Source organism: Neofelis nebulosa, chromosome 6, assembly GCF_028018385.1.
Source record: "Neofelis nebulosa isolate mNeoNeb1 chromosome 6, mNeoNeb1.pri, whole genome shotgun sequence".
NCBI lineage: Eukaryota > Metazoa > Chordata > Mammalia > Carnivora > Felidae > Neofelis > Neofelis nebulosa.
In genome coordinates, this window is record NC_080787.1 from 146,972,390 (window position 1) to 146,995,702 (window position 23,313).

At 47.6% G+C, this 23,313-nt stretch overlaps 1 long non-coding RNA gene across 1 annotated transcript; it reads left to right on the forward strand.

The window, feature by feature from the left end:
- Positions 1 to 4,338: 4,338 nt before the first annotated feature.
- Positions 4,339 to 22,791, forward strand: LOC131515126 (uncharacterized). The gene is made up of 2 exons (XR_009263458.1): positions 4,339 to 5,230; positions 21,907 to 22,791. It is a non-coding gene; the product is annotated as an uncharacterized LOC131515126 (long non-coding RNA).
- The last annotated feature ends 522 nt before the right edge of the window (positions 22,792 to 23,313 follow it).

The following is a 23,313-nucleotide window of genomic DNA, read 5'->3' on the forward strand; positions in this document are numbered from 1 at the left end:
TCCTATAAAAATCCTATAAAATCCTATAAAAATCCTATAAAAATACAATAACACTTCTTTAAAATAGCTCCTCATTATACATATTTGAATATGCTTCCCAATACATCCTAAAAACATACAGAACATTCTACTCTAAATGAGATAAATTGGATACATTCCCCAAACACATAGGAGTTTCAGTCTTTGAATTAAAAAACAAAAACACCAACAAAAACTAAAGTAAACTCAAGAGTTAGCCATCATTCTTTCCCTCTGTCCATCAAGGGGGGCAGACTAATAAACTTTCCTGCTACATTATAAACTCTTTGAGAGCTTGGGCTCTCTGTCTTACATCGCCAGACTGCAGCAGGAAGCCTTAGGCAGAGGAGACCCTTCAACCCACGCCAGTATTGATTAGCTACTACATTATTAACAATTAACTCTTAGGCTAGTAGAGGAGATTGAGATCTCTTCTCTTTTTAGACTGAGGGTGAGGCCTCAGAACCCTTCCTGGAAAACTCTTCAGAAAGGGTTCCTCTTCATAGCAAACACAGAACATCTGTGCCAGTCCTGCTCTAACCTTTTACATGTACTCATTCTTTTCCTCCTCCTCTCAAGCCATCCTGTAAGATAAATACCATTTTATCCCCATTTTACAGACCAGGAAATCAAGGCACGTAGCGCTTAGGTTATAGTTAGCAAATGGCAGAGCTGAGATCAGTCTCAGCAGTGCTGTCCCCAAGAGTATGATTTGTGCATTGGGCCACATCTCCAAGCAAGGGTTCGAGTTAGCCACAGGAAGAGGGGCCGGTGGTCAGAGCGGCAGGGACGGAGGTAAGGAGGCAAGAGGAGCCAGACCCACTGGAAGGGATGAAGGTGGGTCACAGGGCCAGGCCACGGAGTCACGGAGAGTGTGAGGACATGTGATATATCTTATAAAGTGCTGTCGCCCTGATTCTCCTTTCGGGAAGTGACAGGGAAGGATTCCTATATTCATATCCTTTTAAAGCAGTGGCGCGAAGACTCAGTCCTGGACCCGCGGGCTGGCTCTGACGCCACGTGGCAGGTCCGCGGCGAGGTCTGGCCCACGGCGCCCCCTGCGTGTGCGAGGTGTGCTCGCAGCTCGCTGTCCTTTGCAACAGACGCCGGCGGCCCGCACTCCTTCCCTCCCCCGCTCCACTGCGGGGACGATGAGCCGGCTTTGAGGAGTGGGGGGGCTGGGGGGGGGGGGGAAGGGGCTCGTCCGAAAGAGAGAGGGAGGGGGCGGGGGCGAGGCTCAGCGCGCGCCTGCGCAGCGTCTGGGCCGCCACTGGCGGGGAGCGGCCGCTTCCCTTTCTCGGGATCTTTTGTGCTCGAGACCGAGAGAGGGTCAGGATTTCCCCGCCGCTGTTTGTGACCCCGGGGGATTTCTCGGGGCTGTGAAAACACAGCATATCCCCTGGCCAGGAGGGATCAGGGGGCAGGATGCCAGATGTTTTGAATTCTTTGAAATCTCTAAGCATCTAGAAAAAGTAATCATTGGGGCTAGATGCGAGCAGCTCTTTAAAATGTGGCTCATTTCCCCCCAAAGCTTAAAATAGAACGTTTCAAGGGAAATCAAATGAGAGTGAAAAATTCGCAAGTGCTCTTCTTGCTATAAAGCGGGAGGACAGTGTTAACAACCTCCTCCTTTCCCGTGTGGCTACAGTCATCAGCATCATGCAAAATAGGGTCCTTTCTTCCATTGCTACAGCAGCAGCCCCCCCCCCCCCCCCCCCCCCCGCCGTCTATCCCAGGGTTCTGGGCCATGCTTTGTATAAAGACCCTGCTGCTGACCCTGGATTTCAGAGGTTTCCCTCAGGGCCCCCCCCCCTGTTTCCCTGATGAATCCCTAATGTCTGTATCTCCCTCCAACGCCCATCCCGCCCTCCCCCGGGCTTTTCTCTGCCTGTGTGGACTTTTTGAAAGGCTGGCACACATTCCCTGTGCCTGTTTCTGAAAAACACCCAGAATCCTCTGTGATGTGCACGTGCCCCTGGGGAGTGTGACTCACCTCTGATCCCTCCAGGACCAGAGGGAGGTGCCTTGACAGAGAGTTGCACTTGGAGACTAGGATGCAATTTTAAGGCCTGCTTCCGCCACTTCCACCTGGCAGAACTCGGTCAAGCGCTCAGTCTCTCTGAGCTTCACCTCCTCTGTGAAATGGGTGTGACGATTAAGCGAGCCAAGGCGTGTGAGGCTGTGGATAGGTGCTCAGTTCTGAAAGTGCCTGATGAGGGTGGGTGTTTCCCCGGGACCCTGCTCCTTGATGCTCTCTAGTCTAGTGTTCTCTTGATTGTGTCTTGGCAATGAAGGACTCTGAAGCTGGCGGGCAGACTCCTTTCCAGAGGAGTCCTTTCCTGACCAGACTCCAGGGTGACCTTCTTCCATACTGTCATTGCCTTGGGGTTCTAACTGCACCTTGGGTTTGTTGGTGGGCGGTGGGGATCACACCCTCTGGCTCCCTGAGTGTTCTTTTGGCCCCTGTATCCCTTACGAAGGCTTGGAACATTCTTTTGCACCCAAAGCCTGCTGGTGGCCTGTGGGTGGCTCCTGGTTTGAGCTTCCTTGGAAACCGCACGAGGCCAGCAGCCCTCGCCTGAAGAGAGGATGCTTTTCATTTCCTTTAAGCTTCCTGATCTTCTGGGAAGAGGAGAGGAATCTCCCAAAGCAAGGGGAGAGGAGTACAGGGCAGGGAGAGTTGAGGGGTGGGTGCTGCCTACGGGGTGGCTCATGGGCCATTGGCCCAGCTGCCATCTTTCCCACTCTGCTGCGTCCACGGGGTGGTGTTCTTTGCAGCCTACCAGGCTCTTTGGCCCCCTCCCCTCTTCTCTTCCCTGAAACAATGCAGGAGTTACCTAGTCGGTGGGTGACCCTTGTTCCCATTTCTCCTTTGGGTGGAGCTCACATTTCAAAACTGTAAGGGCGGGGGAGGGAGAGGGCGCAAAGTGGGGAATGTGGTTAAGGCCCCTCGGTCCCTCTTCCGTCTCTGCCCAGAGCCAGTGAGGGGCAGCAACCAGGGGTGTTTGCTCTGCAGACTCAAGTTAACAACCTGAGTTCCTGGAAGCAAGGCATTGTTTGGGCTCCGTCAGTGGCCTTAACTAGTAACTGCCTGGACAGTTGTAAAGATCCTCTGGGTGGGGGACACCTGGGTCCATCCGTCCGTTGAGTGTCTGACTGTTAGTTTTGGCTCAGGTCATGATCTCACGGTGTGTGAGTTTGAGCCCTGCATCAGGCCCTACACTGACATTGCAGGGCCTGCTTGGGATTCTCTCTCTCCCTCTCTCTGCCCTCCCCCCGGCCCTGTCTCTCAAAATTAAATAAACATTAAAAAAAAAAAAAAAAAAAGATGTGCTGGGTGGGAACTCTTGTTTCAGAAACCATGATGAATTAGATTGGGTAAGTATCCTGAATGCCTCTGCACCTTACACACATATATACATGCACATGCATGTTCTGGGGAGTGGGAGAAAAATGGAGAGGAGACATTGCAAGTATACAGTTGTCCTACAGGCAAGAAAAGTAATATTGCACTTCTGTTGACCTAGCCTCCCCTAATCTGATGCAAATATTGAAAAAGTATAATTGCATATTTTCCCAGAGAGAAGAATGATTATCATGGTAATAATGTTAACTCAATTCGCTTCTAGGTTTCTGAGTTCAGATGTATTGCTGAGAATACACTACATCTGTAAGCAAACCAAAAGGCCTAGTTCACGTAGGATTTATTTTTAAATGATGGATTTCCTATACGCCCCTTGCGTAGTTTTCTCCCCACTCCATGTGTGATGTTGCCCGAGGGACGCAGCCTCTTGGCCTTACTTGCCAGGTGAAGGGCAGCTCCTCATGGCACTGGGAGATGATGCAGACCTGGAAGGAATTGCCTTTTGACCAAGAGGGACACGGTGACAGTCTTTCAATTACCTCTGCTTGGTGATGACCAGCCAGTCCCTGAAGAGGAGAAGGTAGCTGTCCTTGGTCTCAGGGTCCGGGTGCAGCACCACAGGGCTGTGGAGGATGGGCTCACCATGCTGGTCAGGCAGCTCCAGCTGTTGGAGGGACGCTGGAGACTATAGACTATAGACTATAGTGGGGGAAGGTAGAAATCAATGTGAGGGGAGCGTAATGGATTGATTGGCAGGGAGGATGTGAGGAGCCTCCTCCCAAAACAAGTCAGCTTGAGTTTGGCTTAACTGGAGTGGAAATTAGCAGAGAAAACAGTGAAGAGGCAAATTGCAGATTGTTTTTCTAAAACCTGAACTTTATTATTTATTATTTTTTATTTTAGAGAGAGAGAGAACTTGAGCGTGGGAGAGGGGCAGAGAGAGAGAGAGAATCCCAAGCAAGCTCCACATTCAGCGCGGAGCTCAGGGCAGGGCTTGAACCCACAAACTGTGAAATCATGACCTGAGCCAAAATCAAGAGTCGGTCACTCAACTGACTGAGCCATTCAAGCACCTCTAAAACCTGAACTTTAAAATATGGAATTACAACAAAGCACAGTAAATCAAGTCCAACCGTTGTTTGGTCCTGTTTCAGTGGATAGCTAGCTAAATGTTAAGGATTTTTGTGAGAATTTAAACTTCAGGCAATGATTCCCAAACTTTTTCATGCCACATGCTAATTTTACGTCCCACCAGCAGGTGAGCAGAGGCAGGGAAGGCTGACTGGCCCATGCAGACCTCGTGTGGCCCTCTCCCAGAGCAGAGGGGAGCAGTGTGGGGGCATCACTGTAACTCATTTGGGGCACACGGGTGGAACGCTTGGACTTACTCATTTACTTAGGAAAAGTTTTCCCTAAAGGTTGAAAGGGTCAGGTTTATCCTGATGCAAAATGTAAACCAGTGACTCCAAATGAACGATCTCCTTGCACACAGTGATCTGGCAGCAGCAGAAGGAAAAAACCTTATCTGTGAGGCTCAAGTGGTCGTAATTCATGACTTGGCTCCTTGCGATGCTCAGTTCCTGTTGCTTGCACGGCTTGCTCCCTTCCTGATCACCTGCCCTGTTTCTGGCAGAGATGGGTGACCTCGGCAGGCATGCGTGCAAGTGTGTGTATGTGTCTGTACACATGTGTGTGTAAGGAGGGAAGAAAAGGTAGGTGACCCTTCTCAGCAGCTCTGAAATTATGCCACCCAGATGGCTAGCTGCTTAGCCTTCTTGTCTGGTTGCTTTGACTCCTGCTCACATCCACCTTCCGTTCTAAAGACAGACGGAGTACTAACTCTGGAAGGTAAGTATTTTATGCATGGAAACTTCTGTTTAATTCAAACATGAATTAAACTGTGCTGGGGCTCAAGGACACATCTCTGTTATTTAAAGCAAAGCAAACATGAAAAATGTCATTGCTTGGTATTTTCTGGAAATCAGTGATGTGGCATGAGCCTTGGATTGAGCTGTCTCTGATGAAAAGGTCCAACTCATTAGAATCACTCTGCTCTCTGACCTTCCCACCCACCTCACACCTCCCACTGCCCCCGCCCACTTTCAACATGAGCTGGTGTCCAGAAATGATACGATCCCAGTAAAGCCGGCGGCGGGGGGGACGGTATGAAGCAGGGGGTTTTCAGCCCTTGGTGATGGCCAACAAAATGTTAGGGAGGGGGTCAGGATAAGAAAACGGGGACTCAACCCACAGGAGCTGGGAACTAGAACCCCTTGCTCTGTTTATAAATGTCTTTTGGCTTCCTCTGAGTTGACCTGGAAAAATGCTTGATTATTTCTATATATTTGAGAGATAATAACTCACTCGTGTGGAGCACAGTTTTGTCTGTCTGGTTACACCGATCAGAGCCACAGACACCCGTACACTGTCTAACCTAGAGACTGTGCTTTCAAATGCCTGGGAGGCCAGGCAGGGAGAGTGAAGGGGTGAAGTGTGTGATCTGGAGCAGTGGCTACTGTGGGAAATGGCAGAAGCCGTTTTATGCCCCAACAGGCAGCCCACTGGTACTACGTAGGCAAGCAGTCCCAGTGTTACTGCCAATTTAAAAGGCCAGTGAGCCAAAATTCTATTAATTGTCAACTACTTCTAAGCATTTATTTGTGCATTATTTAAATTTATTGGGGCGCCTGGGTGGCTCAGTCAGTTGAGCGTCTAACTCTTGATTTCAGCTTAGGGTATGATCTCGAGGTCTGTGAGTTGGAGCCCCGCATTGGGCTCTGCACCGACAGTGGGGAGCCTACTCGGGATTCTCTCTCTCCCTCTCTGTCTGACCCTCCCTCGCTCATACTCTCTCTCTCAAAATAAATAAATAAACTTAAAAAAAATGTTTATTTAAGCATAATTCTCTGACCTCTGACCCTCTTCATCGTAGTCACCTGCAGATTTAGAGCACATGAAGACATCTGGATGATACAGAGTCTCTGGCAATTTGGGCAAAATAATTGAATATTTTTAATATGATGTTATAAGCCATACTGAGAGTAACAGATCTAAACCTGTCAGATAATTAATCATTTGAGCTTTAAAAAACAACGGACACATAGCTAATGTGACCAGTAAAAGGAAGTGGGTAAAGTTTCTTTTTCTAGAAGTCATCTCTGCCAAGTGCTATTCCACATTTAATTTCGGTGGAGACACTATTTTCCTTGTCCTTCTCTTTTCTCTGCTACTTCCCCTAAATGCCCCCCCCCCCACCACTTTTGTGCATTTCTTTGAGATCCCAGAAAACAGGCCATGGCTGGGGCTTTGGCTCCCCTACACACACAGAGCCGATCTGAGTGATGTCATGAAAAAAGCACCTCGAGTTAACCGTGTTTCACAACACAGCGCCTCTGTGCTCACACCCTGGGGGAAATTTTTAAAACGCACTGAAATAGGAAACAAGTGATGTAGCAAATACTACCTGGTGAACGGAAATCAGTTTGCCCTTTGCCTTTCCACACAGTGGTGAATTTCCAGTGGAGAGCCGGATGGTGGCTTCCCACAGAGAAAGTGCTAGCTGGCCACACTCTGCTCCCAGGGGCCCCTGATGCGGGTAAGGAGCACATGTGCTGAGCGCCCCGCAGAGCCTGGCCTGAATCCACTTGACTGGGAAGGGAAGAACGCCAGGGTGTCCTGGGAGTCTGGTCAGCATGCTCACACCTGCCATTTCCTGGGAAGGAGCCAGGAAATACTTAACTGCAGTCCTACTTCCTCAGTAGGATCCCCTCCCATTTGTCTGTGGGTTTGGCAGAAAGGAAGGGAGGACGGTGAAGTGTCTGGGGTTCTCTGAGTTACTGGTTCTCTTTGCAAAAGGGAAACAGTGCTGGTACATTGACTTGAGCAGTAGCAAGCCTGAGCCTTCGTAGGGGGTGGGGTTTGGCAGCGAGAAGCAGGTCCTCTGGGTCACATGACCTGTGTCACCTGCATTTAGAGTCACTCTGTGGGGAGTCACGGGGCACACAGCTCTTTCTCCTGGCAATTTTTTTTAAGTTTATTTATTTATTTTGAGAGAGGCAGAGAGCGCTAGTGGAGGGACAGAGAGAGGCGGAGAGAGAGAGAATCCCGAGCAGGCTCTACACTGTCAGTGCACAGCCTGACGCAGGGCTCGAACTCACGAACTGTGAGATCATGACCTGAGCACAAACCAAGGGCCGGACCCTTAACGGACTGAGCCACCCAGGCACCCGCTGGCAAATGTTTTAATGTAGGTTCCTGCTGAAGTCCATGGGCAAGCCTCACTGCCCAACACTGAGGTTTCATTGTGGCTCATCTCTGCACATTCTTTCCTATTTGGGTCCTATTGACCCCAGCCTTGTCATGAGTTACCATTTCCTTCCATGGGGCTGACGTTCTTGAGTGCCTGCCGTGTGTCAGGTTCGTCTCTTTACACTCATTCTCTTTAATTCTCATTATACTCCTGTACAGTTAAGCCCATTTTACAGATAATAAAACTGAGGCTCAGGGATGTTACGTAACCTGCAGGTCACATACCTACCAAGTGGCAGAGTTGAGGGCTGAGGTCAGGACTTTTCCTTCTCCAAATGTCTGAATTCTCATTTACCCCTTTCCTTGTTACCTTAGTTGCTATTGCTGAGTTCCAAGCTCTTGTGGCATGTTGCCTACATTATGTCAATAGTTTCTGACAGTTTCCTTTCCAAAGATCTTAACACCCTCAATTTTCTGTCACCCTCCATCCTCTGCATTACTGTCTGGGGGGAGGGTGTTTAAAAATGCGTAAGTTTAAACCATCTCAGGCTGAAAATCCTGTAGGGCTCTCACGGCCTTCTGAGCTTCTCAGGGCTCGGCCTTCTGAGCTTCTCAGGGCTCCGTGTGGACCACCCTGGCCCTCTCCTGCTGTTTGCTGGGACACGCCCTCCGGGTTCACCCAGGGACTGCTTGCAGTCTGGATTGGCTGTCTCCCTGCAAACCTCTGTCATCTAGTCACCTACTTGCCAGTCTGTATTCGCTGCTGCAGAGCAGATTTGTTTCTACTCCCCCCAGCAGTGTGCGTGGAGAAAATACACAAGGAACAGTATATGAATGAAGCATTCGAACTTGGGTTGAACCACATTTGAACTTGTATGTGTGTTGCTTAATTTGCTTTCGACTGAGGTCCTCTGGATTTATCTTGTCCTTTACTGGCTCATCCCCCACAATCAGTTGGAAGCCAGGGGCAGAGTCATGGAGTGATGGGGAAAAGCAGTGGCTGGTGGAGCCTCAGGGAGCCGGAACCACCCTCGGCCCGACTCTGGGGCAGACACAGTGGCGTCAAGAGGGAAGAGTGCCAGCCAGTGCTCTGGGAGTTCCTGATCCAACCTGGAATTATACTCAGGGCCCTTTTCCTTCCTTGTCCATTCTGAACTCGTCTAACAAATGAATGAATGAATGAATGAATGAATAAATAAATGGTATTTATGATACCTTACAACAAATGACAGACACCATTCTCTCCCCCTTGGATCTCTCTCTCTCTCTCTCTCTCTCTCTCTCTCTCTCTCTCTCTCTAATTTAAAATTTTGTTTTGGGGTTATAGTAGAAAGCTGGTTGCTTTTCCTGGGATGTTATCATTAGTTCTCCAATGGTTTCTCTAATAGTAACGCATGGCTTTTCGGAAGGCTTAGAGTTCGGAGTACTTTTCACCCACATTACCTCCCTCGATTTGACTTCTTGTCTACCCTGGGGATCCGGCAGCCCTATTTACAGATGGGAGACTGAGGCTCGGGGGTGGGGAACAGGAGGAAGGGGTGAACGGCCAGGGTAGAGGCTCCAGACCTTAAGTGTTCCATGTGAACTCGCGCCTTCTCTGTTGTGTTTGTTTACTGTGTCGATCTCTTTATAGATCATCATCTAAGAGCCTCCCACTTGCATGACAGCCGTGGATGGAATGTTCTGTTCAGACACTGTTAGCTGAAGGGTTGACTGTGGGCCCAGGGGAAACACGGGCCAGCACAGCCCGAGCCGCCCACACGTGTGTGAGCTGCAGGAAGAGGAAGCAGGACCGCCCCCAGCTGAGCTCCCCGGTCCTGGGCGAGCAGGCTGTGCTGGGCTGGCCTCTCTCAGCGGTGGGTGGTTCCGGGGTGCTGGGTCAGAGAAGGGGGGTGATCCCGAAGGGGCAGAGAGGCGGGGAGACGGAGCCTAGCTGTACCTGTGCCTGTAGGTCCCGGCGGCTGCAGCTGGCTTGGATGCACGTTAGTCTCCAGGAGGATTTCTTCAACGGGCTCCAGGATGAATTTATGGGGGTCTGTTTTGTTTCAGTTTAAATCACATTCTCGAAGGGTTCCATGTCCCCCCACCCCCAAATGTTGAAGATTCACTATTCTATAGGAGGTCCACAAATATACAAATACCGTCCTACCTCCAAAGTGGGGGTGTTTCTCTGTTACCCCCAATTTGTGGTGATAAGAGGTGGTTGTGCTCAGGACGTCAGACAGGTGTCCTGCTGCCCCCTGCCCAGGCCGCGGTGTCGGGCACGCTGCCCACCGGGAAGCGCTGTTCTCTGCCTGCAGGGTCCCCACCAGGCCTGGCCAACTCCCATTTACTTGTCTGTCGGAACCGGGTGCAGGTTTCATTTACCTCCACACTCCAGCCTCGTTCGACTTCCTGGGACACCTTTGGGCACCTAGCTCCAAGCCTGTCAGCACCTTGCTCTGGCTCTTACACCTGTCTCGCTGTCCTGGTCTCACTTGTCCACCAGGTGAGCGTTGGGAACACTTGGAGACCGGGGCCATCGTTGTATCCATCTTTGCATCTCAGGGCCTGGCTCTGTGCCAGGTACCCAGAGGGTGCTCAATAAATCTGTTTGACTGACAGCTGGAAGCCAGGCTGCTAAGAGCAGACGTGAAGCTAATTGTGAGCTAAATCGGGTCAGGCTCTCAAAATGTGGTTAGCCTGAGTCACACAGGACTCTTTTTAAATGTCATATGAAAATTGCCACTTGTAGTTTGATGGTGTGGTCACCATGACAAACAGAGCAGAAAACGCAGCCGCTTATTGAGCACCTATTGTATGCAAAGCACTCTACTGAATCCCCTCCTAAGAGAATGTGTAAATTCTGTTCAGTTTGGTCAAGCGCAAACAAAATTTAAGGCCTTGAGCCTTGGTCCCATGACCAGACCAAACAGCATGATGTGTTTTAAGATACACTGCATATCTTAAAATGAAACATCTGGTGACAACGAACAATTGGCAAGGAACCAGGTTCTTCTATGCGCCTTTGGAAGGAAAACAATATGGTCATATGAGTCACGTCATTTGTTGATTAAAGATAGTAGCACTTGAAAACGCTGGGTACATCTGGGTGCTCACATGGAGGCAAAGGTATGAAATTCATCTATGTTACTGGAAGTCAGACACACTTCAATTTCATTTACCTTCTTGAATATCGCTAATCACACAGCTGTCTTCCTCAAGACCCACCATCATTTGACTCTTCTATAAACTGGATTCCCATTCATAATTTTTCTCATCCTTCCCTATTGTGGCGATAGCTTGTGATAGATTATATATATATGTATATATATACACGTATATATACGTATATATATATGTGTGTGTGTATATATATGTACATATATATATACATATATATACGTATATATGTGTATATATATATATATATATATATATATATATACTTTGAAACCTTAATTTCAAGTTTTACCCACTGAAGTCGATTATAAAAATCACAGTATTTGGATTCATATATTCGGTTCCCAGCCAGTAAATTTAAACCATCTCCAACCACACCTCTCGAAGGGCTCCTGGTGACACCCCCTTCTCCCTGTGACATGTGGGCATCTTTTCTCTAGTGGCCTTCACAGGTAACAGATACTGTGTGGGGATGCTGTGGTCCGCACCAGGTGTGTTTGCCTTCTGTAGGCCAACTGTATTACTTGGGATTTTGATCAAGTTTCCTTTATGGGGAGCTGCCCATTGAAGAAAATAAGCTCCCATCACTTTCCCAGAGAAGTTTTCCATCACCTTTTAACTCCCCACTGCTTGTGCACAGACATCTGTGACTGAGGGTCACTGACCACAATTAAGGTCCCAGCTCAGTGATGCTCAAGTAAGCCCCTGAATATAGTATGATGCTCTCTGCTCTGCTCCTGGCCATTGTTGATCCTCCCTGCCTCCCTCTCCTCTTTTCCTCCAGTCCTGATCACAGCATACACAGCCTGCTGAGTGCTAGCTAGCACTGCTTCTGGGGGATGGGGTCTCAGGGGAGTCCAGGCCATGTCTGCAATGGTCCCCCAAGCCTTTCCTGCTCTGCCATTTCTCCCCCATGCTTTAACAAAAGTCACAACATCAAACCTGGGATTCAAAGGCACCCATCAGTATAACAGCTGTGTTATGCTCATTCTCAAATGATAAGAGACAGTGAGGGAAACTCCTAGTTGCCATCGACTGCTGTGGCTTCCTTTGAAATGTCTACAGCAGATGTGTAAAAGCAGAACCCACTTGTCTCTAACCACTGGGCTTTTACATTCAGGAAGCAGGAGAGGGAACAGTAAGCAGGGACCCTGTGGGCTCTGCAAGCAGCAACCAGGCCTCCCGCACGATTTGGGGACACTCCTGCAAGTGTGCCTGGGAGGACCTGAGTTCTGTGTGTCTGAGTCAGCATGGAATGTGGCTTTGTGCATGAGCATGGGGTCTGGGGGCAGGAGAGAGACCACAGTGTGATCACAGGTGGCTTTGTCCATGGCTGGAGAGGCCCCCGTTTGGTCATTCTCCCAAGAGGCTTGGCAATGCTCTTTTAGGTTCCTCTAATCCCACTTCATGTCACAAGTTTTAGGTAAGACCCAAGACTGGCTCAGACCCAGTCTGAGCTGATATCCCCGTTCTTATGATCGGTATGGCAAGTTACCCAGCCTTCCGGAGTCTCACTGGGACAATAGCTGTACCTACTCCCTGAGGCAGGTGTGGAGGAGGTAATGATGCAATGTGGCGATGGTGAGCAGCATCTGGCCTTTGGGAAATGCCAGTAACTGGTAGCTCTTCCAAGCTTTTGTTCTGCCCACGTTCCTCCTGGCGTGAGTGAGAGCCTTGGGGAGAGGGATACGGATGCTCCCCCATTTGGGGGCCAAGTCCATAAAGAAAAGATTACATTTAAACAACACTTTAGATTGACTACTTTTCATCTGTGAACGTTTTTTTTGGTTTTTTGTTTCGTTTTGTTTTGTTTTTCCTGCTCTTCGGTTCTGTTTGGGGGGTACCCACATGATGTCAAGGGAGCAACCTGATTCTTTGTCCCAGTGATGCAGCGTGGCAGGGACCACGCTGATGCCTGCTGCGTGTACTTTATCCTTGTCTCACAATCATGTCTCATGCCCTAGAGAGAGAGAGACCTCGGAGCAGAGGTGAAATGAGGGGACAGGCAGGCAGTGCCTCTGCTTAGAGAGGTCGCTGGCCGAAGAGCTGGGGGCGGGGGTGCGGAGAGGCCAGAACTGGAGAGTTCTCCCTCCCAGTCCTCACTTGGCCTGCCCCCGTAATCAGGACCCTTGGTGTCTGGGTGTTCTCCCAAGTGGTGGAGAACTGCAGGTGGCTATGTGCAGAGCAGAGAGACTGAGCGTCTTCTTGACATCCAGGAATCAGTCTTCCCGAGTGAGGCTGCTCCTATGTTTGTGGTCAAGTTCTGAAAAGGGCCCAGATCTTCTGGGTGTGGCATTAGAGCTCACTGCAAGTAGAAATCCCTAAATATCAGACTTTCTGCAATGCAAAAATCCATTGCGAGGTCAAACAGAAAGTCCATTGTCCACAGTCATGTTGACCCTACAGGATAAAGGACAAGGGGGGAGGGGTATGTTTCTAGCCTCAGGGAAATTTACAGGGGAAGGAGGAGTCAGGACATGTGTGACCAAAAGGAGGTGGATGGCCAAATTGGGCTGTTGACACAAAATGAACACACCTTTTAGAATCTTTAGAAGTGAGAAAGCAAAGTTTTATTGTAACCCAAGTTTGGACAGCTGCCCCAGAAACATGTACTTCATGGGGAAGAAAGTGCTCTGGAGAAGGTACGGTTCTTACAGAGTTATCCACTTTTTACATCTTGTAAAAGCTCAAGAGATGACAGATTAGCATATAGGCAGGAACTATGGGGTTTTATTCTCAAGGGATGCAGGGAATTGGAATGTGACCCATAGGTCAAGGACGAGATGGTTTTCTTTTAGGCTACTCGTTCACAAAGCAAACATACAATGCGTGTGTGTGTGCACGGCAGTCAGAAATCAGGCTTTTGGTTTGAACAAAGTTTATACACAGTCATGTTGACTTAGAAGGAAATCCAGGGACGCTCGGATGGCTCAGTCAGTTGAGCATCCAACTCTTGGTTTCGGTTCGGGTCATGATCTCATGGTTCGTGGGTTCGAGCCATGTGTGTGTGGGGGGCGCTGTATGCTGACAGTGCAGAGGCTGCTTGGGATTCTCTCTCTGCCCTCCTCCTTCTCTCTCTCAAAATAAATAAACATGAGTCCAGTATGTGAGAGCCTGTGTGATTGAGCTGGAAAAAAAGGACAAAGGAAGTGGCCTCTAGCCAGCCCTGTTTTCAGGAATGAAGAAGGAGTCTCTTTTTCCTAATCCTGTCTGTGTCCCTGTGACACCTGAACGTCGCCTTGCTTAACAGTCTTTGTTTTCCAAGTTTCTGGATAAAAGACAGATAGCCTAATAAGGTGCTCTTATTTATTTATACCTCCCGGCTAATGACTTGATTCATTCTCTTTTCGAAATCAGAGGCTTACATTAGGGGAAAGGGGATGAATTTTCCGATGCCAAAAAAGTGCTCTGCGGGCCAGGAAGGCCTGGCTTCCTCCCAGTCTGGGGCTCAGGTGAGCAGTTCTGGAAGATTCCCCAGAGTCTCATTCATCCTTTCTTTTCCTGCTACCCTTTCCGAAAGCACCCGGCAGGAGCCCAGGGAAGCGCGGCTGGGCAGGGAGGCTGGGGGCATGAGAAAGGCAGCTGACGCTGGCCGGCAGGGTCTAGAGGCCGGATGGACACAGCAGACTCCCACGCCACAGCTGTGCTGGCCGTCGCCCTCTGACTCATCAGCCAGATATAGATCACGTCCTTTTCTTTCCTCACACGGTTTCTGAAGCATGGGCTGAGCTTCCGTGCTTTGGACAGTTGAATCACGCTGCTTTGGTGTTGAGCAGACTGTGTTTGCAGAAGAGCAGGTTGGTGCCTTATGCCAGCCCGGGGGTGGCCGGGCCCTGGGTGCCCCCGTCCAGGCAGCGTCCTGCCAGTTTCCCACCTCAGCCTTTCTGAACCTGGCTTCATGACAGTGAATCCTGCTGGGGTCCCTCAAGGCATCAGAGTCTAAAATACCTTGTACCTTGTGCCCTGGGCTGGCATACAGGGTGACTCGGAGGAGAACAGGAATACAGGGATGGCTGAGAACCAGGAGGCTTGGGCTGGAGCAGTAGCACCACCTCCGACTTGCCAGGTGAGCCTGGCCGAATTGCTGAGCTTGTATGGGGTTTCAGTCTCCTCGTCTGGAAAATGGGCATGGCCTCCGTGTTCTCCTGCTTTTCCTTCCTCCCATCAGGAATATGACATAAGTCAGTTTTCTAAGCCTTGTCTCTTAGGAAATGAAATACTTTATCTTGGGGGCGTCTGGGTGGCTCAGTCAGTTACTCATCCGGCTCTTGGTTTCGGCCCAGGTCATGATCTCACAGTTCGTGAGTTCGAGCCCTGAGTTGGGCTCTGTGCTGCTTGGGATTCTCTCTCTCTCTCTCTCCTTCCCTCTCTGCCCCTCCCCGCTCTCTATCTCTCTGTCTCTCTCAAAATAAATGAATAAACTTAAAAAAAAAAAAAAAAGGAAATACTTTATTTTCTTATAATAAGAAATGAAAATGTCAGAAACCAGTTGGAGATTTCAGGGTCAGGTGAAGGGTTACAGGAAGCCCTGTAGTTCACCCTATCTCTTTATCTAACAACTTCTTGCATTTAAAAAATACCTGGCCCTGTGCTGGTAGGTTCTGGGGGGTAGAAAACAGAATAAAAGGACATGGTCTTTGCCTTGGGGACATATTATCTGATGGAGGATGTAGATAATGTTCAAGTCAGGTCAACAGCTTATCAGGCGTTAGATAGATTCACTCAAATGCTATTTCTGAGACAATAATACTTTACATTTTAAAGAAGTAGTAGCTGGAATATTTTGAGGACAAAGAAAGGAGAGTAACCCTTCACCCCACCGCACCCTGAAATCTCCCACCTGGTTTCTGATATGTTCATTTCCTTTCATAAGAAATAAAGAATTTCATTTCATAAGAGACAAGGCTTAGAAAACTGACTTAAGCTAATATCATATTCCTGACAGGAGCGAGGAAAAGCAGAACACATAAGGCATGCCCATTGTACAGATGAGGAGACTGAAACTCCATACAAATTTTCAGCATTTTTGGCCAAGCTCCCCTGCAAGTCTCCCAGGGGCACCTCGGCTTTTCCATCATACATAGAGCAGGTGGCCCAGAATCCCATGGAATACTAAATGAGTAAAGTCAACTGTGGTGAAAAAATGCAACACATGCTGTCGAGAGAATGGAAAGGACCCAAGGCCCAGACAATGCACACTTCCTACATAAGACATGACTGTGAGAGCTTTCACTTGTCATAGTTTGGTTACAGCATTGGAGAAAATGGCTCATCACGTCAAACCCATGGGCAAGGTCACATTTTAAATGGGAATTTTTTTTTTTTTTTTGTCTATGGTGGAGATTTAGGGGCCAACCATTCACTCTTGCACGCCTATAAAATTCCTGGCCCTTCTCTGGTCATTCCATAGTCAGCATCTACTGAGCTCATTCAGGACTCTGCACTGACTCCTTCATGGGGCACAAACAAGGCACGTCCCCGAGTCCCATGTCTCGGGCTGCTACCTGAAAAGTGCCTGACGGGTGACATTGGAAATAGTCCCTGACTGTGGAAAAGCCAGTTGGAGATGCTCAGCAGAGAAGTTTGCTGGACTCGAGAAATCAGGGAAGGCTTCCTAGAAGAGGTGGATTATGAGCCGGGCCTACAAATCCAGCAGAATTGGGGCAGGTGGTCCACAGTGTGGGAGTGGGCATGCTCAGGTCCAGGGGATGGGTCAGCAGCCTGGCTAGAGGAGGCAACGGGGGACACCCTGAAAGGAAAGTGATTTCGTGTGGACCATATCCCTGTTAGGAGATGACCGCAGCAGCTAGGCGAGGTGGATGTATTTCAGTGAATCCCGGAACGAAAATCGATACGTGCACCACCAGCTGCAAACCCAGCTTCCTTGTGTCCTGTGTCCCTGCCCACCTGCCCTTCTGCTCTGCCATGTACACCTTGGCACCTTCGCCTTTTCCAAACAGCTGGTGGGTAGAGACAGAGGCCCAGTGGAACTTGCCAAATGTCCTCCTGTGTAACTTATTTCAGAGGACCACGTGGTGACCTTTAAAACCCGAGGTTTTCTTGACGTTTATAAACACACCTCTGCCCCCAGCCCCAAACTGAATTCTATATTCCTGGGCTGATTCTGGAAGGTAAATCGTCACAGCCCTGGAGGTTGGGTGCCTCCTATTGGTGAGAGTTGGTAATGACAGCATCCCAATGGTCATTTTCCAGACTTCTCCAGGGTGAGAGCCAGGCGGACAGGGACCTCCAGTAGGTCGCTGCTGATATTCCACAACCACTTCCTGTGTGCCAGGAGCTTTCCTGGGTCTTATACAGACTCACTCATTTTCCCCTCTTAGTGAGGTTGGTACTGTTATTGTCCCGCATTAGCCATGAGGAAACTGGAGCCCAGAGAAGTTAAGAATGTGTGTAAGTTTACACAGCCAGCCGTCAGCCAAGGTGTGCCTGCTGACACGGGACTGACTCTTAGATAGAATGTGGGATGTGCAGGAGCTCTTAGTGATACTAATGTGTATTGTGGCGATGCTGTTTTTTTAATGTTAAAACTCAGTTGTTTTGACAGGTGCAAATTACTCAACTGAACAAACTTTTAATACCTACTGTCTGGGAGTTCCCAGGGGGATACTATGAAATGAAAGACAATGTTACAATAACAAGGTTACAGTAACTCACACTGAGGTAGCAGCAATAAGACATGTATTCAGATAATCATAACCCAGAGAATGTTCCAGAAGAATACTATGAATGCTCTAGGAACGCGGAGAGGAAACACGATTTTTGGCATGGTAAGGGCTGGTGGAAGCAGCAATTCAGGTCTGATAGAACTTCCTGGAAGAGTTCTGGGCTGACAATGGAGTCGGTGGAGGAGATGGCGGGGTGGGGGTGGGGGAAACATGATTGTCGGAGGGATTAGCGCTAGCGAAGGCAGGGAGGCCAGAAAGCAGAGGGTGTTGGCAAAGCCAATTGATGAGTGAGGCTGTTTGGAGCTTAAGTGGGAGAAATTTAGGTAAGATTGGGAAATAAAGATGGATCGGATCACTAGGGAGTTAAGGATTTCAACTTATATTGTATCATATGAAAGTTTTGGATCAAGAGAGTGGTGATGGGATACATAAATGTTTGTTGGTGCAAACAAAATCGTGACCAGGACCAACTTTACGGAAAGGTGGAATGTACCTAAATAGCAGGTAACATTTGCAAAGACCCTCAAAGGATACTATAGATAGAGCACACACATCTACACCTTTGTCTGACCAGCGCTGACCAGCACACCTGTCTCCAAATCCCCCCCACCAACCTGACACCATAGCTGGATTCCAACCCTGAGCGCTCAGCAAGACAAAGGTTTGAATATCAAGAAGGCCTCAATTAAACTGCATATAGTTGCTTGGGAAGGCAGGTAAGACAGGAGCCATGAACACATTAATAAGGATAGTAATGATATCTGCTAATATTTATTAATCACTCTTTGTGGGGGCACTGTTCTTGGTGTGTTACAAAGTCTATCTCATTTCGTCTTTCCCATAATCCTTTGCAGTAGGTACGATTATTATCCCATTTACCGAGGAGAAAATCAAGCCCAGACAATCTGTATGAATAGCAAATGCTAGAGCTGGAATTCAGTCCTGGGGGTTTAACTGCCATATAGGTTTATCAGAATACTTGGCCATTAACTATCAACTAGTAATGGAAGCAGGACCATGAGGTAAGTGACACAGGCAGGCACATTTTGAAAGGACACAGACAGAAAGTCCAGAATAAGATGACACTTTGAAGGGAGGTTTGATGTCAGAGAGCAGCAGGGAGCCTGGGCTGTCTTATCACATGCAGTGTGCATGCAGCATGTGGGCATATAAACTTACGCCAAGGTCACAGACCTTCTGGACCCTGAATTCGGGGGGCGGAACCACATTAGTGTTAGTCATTGCTGCGTTCTCAGTGTCTTGCTCTGATCAACAAGTCTTGGTGTGAAATTTTATTTGGTCTAGTTCAATTGGATATTTTTTTTCTTAAAAATCTAGTTGGCAGGGACGCACAAGACCCAATGTATGCAGTCTCACAAGAGACTCACTTCAGCTTTAATGACAGGCTCGAAGTGAAGGGATGGAAAAAGGTATTTCACATAAGTGGAAATCAAAGGGGGACAGGGATGGCTATATGTATATCAGACAAAATAGAGTTTGACTCAAAAATCATAACGAGAGGCAAAGAAGTTCTTTATATACTGATAAAGGGGTCAATTCATCAGGAATATTTAACAATAATAAATATAGATGCATCCTGGGGCACCTGGCTGGCTCAGTTGCAAGAGTACGTGACTCTTGATCTCGGGGTTCAAGCCCTATGTTGGGTGGAGAGATTACTAAACAAACAAAACAAACAAATATATATGCATCTAACATCAAAGCATGTAGATATATTAAGCAAATACTAACAAATCTGAAGGCAGAAGTAGATTACAATATGATAAAAGTAGGGATGTCACTACTCCACTTTCCACACACATAGATCATTCAGACAGAAAATAAATAAGGAAACTTTGGACTTGAACTATACTTTAGACCAAATGGACCTAACACACCTATATATAACATTCCATCCAACAGGAGAATGCACATTCTTCTCAAGTACACACAGAACCTTCTCCAGGATAGATCATATATTAGGTGTCAAGTCTTAGCAAATTTAAGAAGATTGAAATCACACCAAGTAGCTTTCCAACCACAACTGTACAAAACTAGGAATTGATAACAGGTGAAAAACTGAAAAATCTACAAGTATGTGGAGATTAAACAACAGGTTTCTGAACAACCAATGGGTCAAAAAAGAAATCAACTGGGAAATTTTAAAAATGTTGAAACACAAAAATGGAAACACAACATAACCAAAACTTTTGGGATACAGATAAAGCAGTTCTGAGGAATTTTATAGTGATAATTGCCTACATTAAGAAAAGGAAAAATTTAAATAAGCAACCTAACTTTATACCTTAGGCAACTAAAAAAACAAATGGAGCCCCAACTTAGAAGAAGGAAGGAAATAATAAAGATCAGATCAGCAATCAATGAAATGGAGTCCAGAAAAACAATAGAAAAGATCAACGAAGCCAAGAGCTGGTGTTTTGCTTTCTTTTGTTTTTTAAAGTTTATTTATTTATTTTGAGAGAGACTGTAAGTGGAGAAGGGGCAGAAAATGAGAGACAGAATCCTAAGCAGGCTCTGCGATGTCAGTGCAGAGCCTGACAAGGGGCTCAACCTCACAAATGGTCAGATCGTGACCTGAGCCAAGATTAAGAGTTGGACACCTAACCAACTGAGCCAACCAGGTGCCTCTAAGCTGGTTTTTTGAAAAGACAACAAAACTGACAAACATTTACCTAGACTTACCAAGAATAAAAAGGGCAAGGACTCAAATTATAAACGACAGAAGTGATATTACAACTGATACCACAGAATTAAAAACGATCTTAAGAGACTATCATGACCAATTCTATGCTAGTAAATTGGACAACCTACAAGTAATGGATAAAAGTCCGAGAAGCATAGAACCTACCAAGCTGAGCTCAGGATGTAGCCGTGGAGAGGCCAGAGAACCAGCCTCCAAAGCAGCAGCCAGAGTGGAGGCCCCTCTTGCCCTGCCTTGGGCAGTGTTGTTCCCCGCACTTTTTTGTTTTTTCTTTTTTTTTTTTTAAATTTTTTTTTCAACGTTTTTTATTTATTTTTGGGACAGAGAGAGACACAGCATGAACGGGGGAGGGGCAGAGAGAGAGGGAGACACAGAATCGGAAACAGGCTCCAGGCTCCGAGCCATCAGCCCAGAGCCCGACGCAGGGCTCGAACTCACGGACCGCGAGATCGTGACCTGGCTGAAGTCGGACGCTTAACCGACTGCGCCACCCAGGCGCCCCTTTTTTTTTTTTTTTTTTTTTTAAATACCCCGCACTTTTCTTGAAGGACGGGCTGGCAGATGGAATGATCCGCTGAAAGATGAATGGAGAACAGTGAAAGTAAGATATGGCCTGGGGGAACCAACGAGACGTGCTTCTCAAGTTGAGGTTGCGGGATCCACAGTCACTAAGAGACTCTCTAGGAAGATTCGGACTCCAGATGATTGTGGTGGCAGATGTCTGAGAGCCATGGAACTGAGGCCCCACCTTGTCACAGCAGTCCTGAAGACAGCATCCTTGCAGATGGGCCCATTCACACCTGTTTGCTGGCCCCATTGGGCCCTCGACATCAGGGGAAGCCAGGCCTCCCTCCCAGTGGTAGCCCAACAAGAAGTGAAAGCTGGCCATTCATTATGGATTGTTCTTTCTCCAGCTGGATTGCCTGCCATTGGATGCAGGAAGTTCTTTTGAAAAAGCTTCTTCTCAGGCAGGATTTCCCCTAGAGTCAGAAATCAAGCTAACCGTGTTGATAGGCAGGTAAAAAAGATGAACTTCCCCCTCTAGTGCATTTCATTTACCTTCATCTTTTCTGTATTAGTTCTCTCTTGAATTACCTCTGCAAAGGGAAGTTCAAGAGTCAGACTCTCTCCCCAGCATTGAGGATATTCTTTGTTGCTTTCTTTTTTTATGCTTATTTATTTTTGAGAGAGAGAGAGAGAGAGAGCAAGCAGGGGAGGGGCAGAGAGAGCGGGAGACGCAGAATTCGAAGGAGGCTCCGGGGTCTGAGCTGTCAGCACAGAGCCCGATGCAGGGCTTGAACTCACGAACTGTAAGATCATGAAGCTGAAGTCAGACACTTAATCTCCCAGGTGTACCTAAAAAAAAAATTTCTTTTTAATGGAGGCTATTCTTCACTTCTGAACCGGAGTTTTGCTTTTGTATACTAATGCTGAGGTCAGTCATAGAGATTCAGGTTTAAAATTTTAAATTAGTTTTTAAGTCTCCCTAATAAAACAATAATAATTCTTTAAATATCTGTTGATAAAAACACAATACACTTTTAGCACAAAAGATGAATTTTTTATTATGTGTCTTAAGTTACAAATCAGGAATGATATAATTCAAATATATTTAGCTGTTTGTGTTAAAAAAAAAGCCACATAATAACAAAAACTAGTATAGATTGAAATAACCCTTATACTTTGTATTTTCTTAATTATGACAGCTTCTACATTTGTTCAAGATGTACGAGAAGGGGATCATTTATTCAGTCTGGACAATGAGTCTGGAATTCTCTTTCATCATCTGTGATTTGCTGGAAGCCAAGTTCCACAGATCTGTTTGCTGCTCTATCCAGTCTTTTCCAATTATCAAATAAGTCACTTCCTCCGTGGTATCTTGTCCTCCCAAGGGAAGCACGGGTTACTGGGAAAAGGGGCTTGTCGTGGTTGCCATCTGTTAGGGACTGAATTGTGCCCCCACCACCCCATTTGCACACTGAAGCCCTAACCCCCAGGACCTCAGAATGTGAATGTATATGGAGTTAGAGTCTTTCAAGAGGTGATTAAGTTAACATGAGGTCACATGGGTGGGCCCTAAATCCAATCTGACTGTGCCCTTGTAAGAAGAGGTCAAGACACAGACATGCACAGAGGGAAGACCGTATGCAGACACAGGGGAAGGTGGCCGTCTACAAGCCAGGGAGGGAGGCCTCCGAAGAAACTAAGCCTGTCCACACCTTGATCTCAGACTTGCCAGCCCCTGGAATCATAAGAAAATAAATGTCTGTCATTTCAGGCACCCCAGCCTGGGGTCCTTTGTCATGGCAGCCTGAGCGCTCTCACCCATACCCCATCTGATCTGCTCCCTCCGGCCGTCTTTGTCTGGGAGAACCAGGGCTGTAGGCTTCTTGGGTTTTCCTACGTGCTTGCTCATCCCCACATCTGATTTATGAGCCTTGTCTTCTTTGGTGCTTATAGCAGCTACTCCTTGGAATTCTTTGCTGTTTGGATAAGCACAGCCTGCCCATTCCCCTACATGCTAAATAAAAATGCGGTGGTTGACAAGCAGTCCCTGGCACCCCTTCCTCTCAACCCCTGCTCGGACCTTCCTTGGGCACCATATGCTGTTAGTGGTGGCTTATTTTGTGTGTTGTCCTTTGGTCTCTTGATTGTCTTTCTTTCTTTCTTTCTTTCTTTCTTTCTTTCTTTCTTTCTTTCTTTCTTTCTTTCATGTTTATTTTTAAGAGAGACAAACTGTGAGTGGGGGAGTGGACAGAGAGAGAGGGAGACACAGAATCCTAAGAAGCTCTGAGCTGTCAGCACAGAGCCTGATGCAGGGCTCGAACCCACGAACCACGAGATCATAACCTGCCTCAGTCAGAGGCTTAACCGACTGAGCCATCCAGGCACCCCATTTCTCTTTGTTTCTTATCTGAGCCCACAGGGTGGTATCTCCATGTCTAGTGGTGTCCCAGCTGTCCTTCAGCTTGTGGGATGAAATAAGAACACCCTGTGCCATGAAAATAGAGTGCTGAGTCTCCCATCATGGTCTGTTGGACACATACATGCACCAGCACACATGTGCAAAGCGTTTCAGTTATGATTTGTGGACCTACCTGCCTCCGTTCCAT